We start from the raw sequence: 5209 nt of genomic DNA, 5'->3' as shown, positions 1-5209 counted from the left end.
GAAACTTTATAGGACAGTTCTACTCTGTTGTTTGGAAGTTTATGGCGATACTAAGCAACTGATACAAAACTTCCCTTTCTGTCTAGATTTCCTGGTTTCATTTTTATAAATAAATAGGAGAATGAGTCAAAAATTATCCACACTCCAATTGTATTAAAGCCTGTTGATGACAACATTGAATACACATATGAAGTGATTATATCAAATAGAATCAGCCATGGCTATGCCTATTAAATAATCCTTGACACACATGGGTTTCAAAGAGTTTGTGTGAGATGGATACAGAAACAACTCATGGAAAAACAGAAATAGAAGTGTTTGGAAATCTGCAAACAAAATTTGGACAGATAATCTAAGGAAGGTAAAAGTTTCTTTAAGAAATTCATTACTGGTAATAAGACATGAATATGAGCCTAAGAGTAAACTCCAGAGTATGGAATAGAAACATCCTCAATCACCAATCAAGAAAAAGTTCAAAAGTCAACCATCACCTGGAAAATTAATGCTTACAATTTTCTGAAATTCTCAAAGGCCAGTACTGGAACACTATCAGGAAAAAGTTCAACAATCAACAGTGCTCATTATAGTGAGATGCTCACTGAAGAGCTGAGGCCTAAACTTCAGGTTAAATGCAGAGGACTTTACACAAGGGCATTGTGATCATGCATGATAATGCATGCCCTTCACACCTCTGCTCACACTGTTGAAAATACAGAAACTTCATTTTGAGGAGTTAAAATATCCTCCCTATTGTCCTGATCTTGTTCCATCTAACAGAATCTGTTTGGTTCCCTGAAAGCAATCCTTCAAAGATAAAAATTTACCTCTTATGAAGAACTGAAGACAGCAGTGCAATTGTGGCTTGCAGCTCAATCAAATGCATTTTTTTTTTTTTTTTTAATAAAGGAATGTGAAAGCTTCTTGACAAATGGACAAAGTGTATTGAAAAACCAGGAGATTATGTTGGAAAATTATGTATATTTCTTTTAAAAGTTGATTAAGCTCTCCAGGTAAAGATGGTGGAATGTGGTTATAGCTTTTCACTGACAACATTCAGTCCATTTGGTAAACTTATCCAGATTGAATATGCTTTGGCTGCTGTAGCTGGAGGACCCCTTTCAGTAGGAATTAAAGCTGCAAATTATGTGGTGTTAACAACAGAAAAGAAGCAGAAAGCCATTCTGTACTAAGAACGAAGTGTACACAAAGTGGAACCAATCCCCAAGCATATAGTGGTATATAGTGGCTTGGTATATAGTGGCATGGGCCCAGATTACAGAGTACTTGTACACAGAGCTCAAAAATTAGCTCAGCAGTACTATCTTGTTTACGAAGAGCCCATCCCCACAGCACAGCTGGGACAGAAAATAGCTTCTGTGAGGCAGGAATACACCCTGTCCGGTGGTGTACGTCCATTTGGAGTTTCTTTACTTAGTTGTGGTTGGGATGAGGTACGATCTTATTTATTTCAGTCCGATCCATATGGAGTCTTCTTTGCCTGGAAATCCACAGCAATGGGGAAGAACTATGTGAATGGGAAAATGTTCCTAAAGAAAAGATACAATGGAGATCTGGAACTTGAAGAAACCATCCATACAGCATCTTAACCCTAAAGGAAAACTTTGAAGGGCTATGACAGAAGATTACATAGAAGTTGGTATCTGCAATGAAGCTGGATTTAGGAGGCTTACTCCAACTGAAGTTAAAGATTACTTGGCCGCATAGCATAATAATGAAGCACCTGAATAATCTGGGATTTCAGATAATATGTCCACTCTTAAACATGTTTAAATATGTTTTGTTTTGCAGATTTTTTTCATACTTATTTCTACATGGTTTAATGGGCTGATATTTTTTAAATGACATAAATCATAATAAACTGTGAAACTGAAAAAAAAAAAAAAAACAGTTGATTAAAATAAATTCTACAGCCAGAATATTGGTAATGTTTGGCTCAGCCTCATATATTTGAGCATATTCTATTTTACTATAAATGTAAACCAAAGGTTCCCTGGTTACCCAGAGGCTAATACACTCACCTGTTGACCAAAATGTCAGTGGTTTGAACCAACCAGACACTCAGCAAGAGAAAGATTTCCATAAAGATTTACAGCCTTGAGAACCCAAGAAAGAAGCTCTACTCTTCTATGAGTCAGAATCAACTTGACAGTAGTGGGTTTGGTTTTTGGCTGCAACTTCCCATAGAGTTTGAGAGAAACCTATGGAAGCAGACAGCAACATCTTTGTCCCTTAGTGTGCTAGTGGCTTAAAATCCCTAATCTTTCAGTTATCAGTCAAGCATTTACCCACTGTGTCACCCAGGCAAATTTCTATAATGTCACTATATCTATCAATTCTTGCATATACTTTAAATTGCTAGTTATTTGTATTTTTTATTTCGCTCTGTTTTGTTTTTAATTTTAAATCTTTGTTTTTGTGTTAAATATTCCTCATGCGAGAACCCTTACTTACTCTTTATGTAAGAAGTATGGTTCTAGTCTATGGTGTGGCCTGGATGTACTATGGGAAAGAAAAATCACTGCAGTGGTTAAGGAAAGTCCCTTACATTTTGAGGAAGTTGTTTTTCTTGCCTCTTATGAGATTTTAATATCTTCCATTTCATATCAGGGTTGTTGAGAGCATAAAGCACAATTACACGTATACATGGGCTTAGAAAATGGCTATATAAATGTAAAACAGATGAAACTTTCCTAAAATAGTAATTTGGTCCTTCCAGAATTTATTTTACTAAACATCCACTGGTTCTAAGTCTCATATGTTTACTCTAGTGGGGTTCCAGCTTTGGTGGTTTTCTCTAGTTGACTGAGATCATGATAATATTTTATTTCTATAAACTTTCTAAATAATATTCTGATTGCCCTCTTTATATATTCAAGGGTAAGTAAATAATAATAATAATAATAAAATGCATTGCTGCTAGAGCTACAGTTTATAGATTCATGGGCGTATTCTAAATAAACATTTCCCTGCTATCTGTGGATGGCTGGAGACAAGCTTTCTCAGTAACATCCTTGTCTTACTCTCACTAGGGTGCCTTAAAAATAAAGTCCAATCAAAATAATCACTTCTGAATGGATTGCTGGGCCAATTAAATTCAAGGCAGAGAGGTCAGCTAAGAAGGCTATAGTGACTGTTTTGGGGAAACTCAAAGGGGTAATCTTGATAGATTTTCTCAAAGGACATAGGATGATCATGGGAGCTTATTATGAAGAAGTTTTAAGAAAATGAAAAACTGCTTTGGATACAAAAAGGACAAAGTTATGTTGAAGAATTATTTTCCCCATCATTTCAGCATACCAATTTACAGAATAGTAAGGGCTATTCTATGAGACTTTTCTTGGGAAACCTTTCCCCATTCACCTTATAACCCTTATCTTCCTTCTATAGACTTCTTTTTGTACTCAAAATGCAAATAACATTAAATGGAACATGATTTTGAGTCGCTAACGATGGCAAAACTGTCATTTTGATGTGATGTGAATGGATGAGCACAGATTTCTCCAGGGAGGAGTTAGAGTAATGGAATCACTTTCAAAAATATATGAGAGTAAATCAAAAATTGTCTGCACTTTGGCTGTAAAAATAATTTTAATTAACTTTTAGAAAAGACAAATACATCATTTTTTGACATAATCCCTTCGTGTTAAAAAATACACTTTTTGCATCTGTCCACAAGCTTTTGTATTCCCTTATTTAAAAAAGGGTTATTTGAAGAAAAACGTGGTATCAGGATTGGAGGAAGACTCATTAACAACCTGCGATATGCAGATGATACAACCTTGCTTGCTGAAAGTGAAGAGGGCTTGAAACATTTACTGATGAAGATCAAAGAGCCCAGCCTTCCGTATGGGTTGCATCTCAATGTCAGAAAAACAAAAATCCTCACCAATAGACCAATAAACAACATTCTTATCAATGGAGAAAAGATTGAAGTTGTCAAGGACTTCATTCTTCTTGGATCAACTATCAACACTCATGGAAGCAGTAGTCAAGAGATCAGACGACGTATTGCATTAAGCAAATCTGCTGCACAGGAACTTTTTAAAGTGTTGAGGAGCAGAGATGTCAGCTTGAGGACTAAGGTGCGCCTGACCCAAGCCATGGTATTTTCAATAACCTCATATGGATGTGAAAGCTGGACAGTGAATAAGGAAGATCGTAGAAGAATTGATGCCTTTCAGTTGCAGTATTGGAGAAGAACACTAAAGTGCCATGGACTGCCAAAAGACCAATAGATGTGTTTTGGAAGAAGTGCAGCCAGAGTGCTCCTTGGAGGGCAGGATGGCTAAGCTTCGTCTCTCATACTTGGGACGTATTATCAGGAGGGAAGAGTTGCTGGAGAAGGATGTCATGCTGGGTAAGATGGAGGGTCAGAGAAAAAGAGGAAGACCCCCAACGAGATGGATCAGCCAGGTGGCATCATTGATGGCGTCAAGTGTGGCAGCAGTAGTGAAGTTGGCCCAGGATCAGACATTGTTTCATTCTGCTGTGCATGGGGTCGCTATGAGTCTGTTCCAACTCAATGGCACCTGACAACAACATTAAAAAAAAAAAGTTTATGCTGAATGAGCAGTGAACCATAAATGCACTGCTGTCTTCATTTCTTCATCAAAGGTGAATCTTCATCCTCAAAGGGCTACTTTCAGGGGACCAAACTGGTGAAAGTACAATGGAACAGGATCAGGACTATGGGAAGGATGCTTTCACACCTCAAAATGAAGTTTTTTCAGTGTCAACAGTGTGAGCAGAATTCAGTGGACATGCTTGTCATGAAAGATCACAATGGCCTTGGATTGCTGTCCTCTGTGTTTTATGCAAAGTTTAGGCTTCAGCTCTTCAGTGAGCTCTGACTACAATGAACATTGTTGATTGTTGAACCCTTTTTCCTGATAGTGTTTCAGGAATTGGCCCTTGAGGATACCAGAAAACTGTAAGCATCAATTTCCAGATGATGGTTGACTCTTTTTTTTTAATGTTTTATTGTGATTTATGTGATAATTTACATGGGAGACCATTAGTTTTACATTCATCCTATCGTATATCATTTCATTGCCATGGTTACAATCCCCTCTATGTATCATCAACCAACCAAAGGGTATACACTACAAGCCTGACCCCAGTCGTCAGCACACAGCCCCTCTCCCTCTCTGTGTCTAAAGTCCCCAGCTGCTCCATCTCTTCACGTCAT

At 37.4% G+C, this 5209-nt stretch overlaps 1 pseudogene; it reads left to right on the top strand.

Moving 5' to 3' along the window:
- Positions 1–1016: 1016 nt before the first annotated feature.
- LOC102841809 lies at positions 1017–1725 on the top strand (annotated as a pseudogene).
- The last annotated feature ends 3484 nt before the right edge of the window (positions 1726–5209 follow it).

Source organism: Chrysochloris asiatica, unplaced genomic scaffold (genome assembly GCF_000296735.1).
Source record: "Chrysochloris asiatica unplaced genomic scaffold, ChrAsi1.0 scaffold00269, whole genome shotgun sequence".
Classification (NCBI taxonomy): Eukaryota; Metazoa; Chordata; class Mammalia; order Afrosoricida; family Chrysochloridae; genus Chrysochloris; species Chrysochloris asiatica.
The sequence above is the reverse complement of the archived record's forward strand: the minus strand, read 5'-3'. Positions and strand labels throughout refer to the sequence as shown.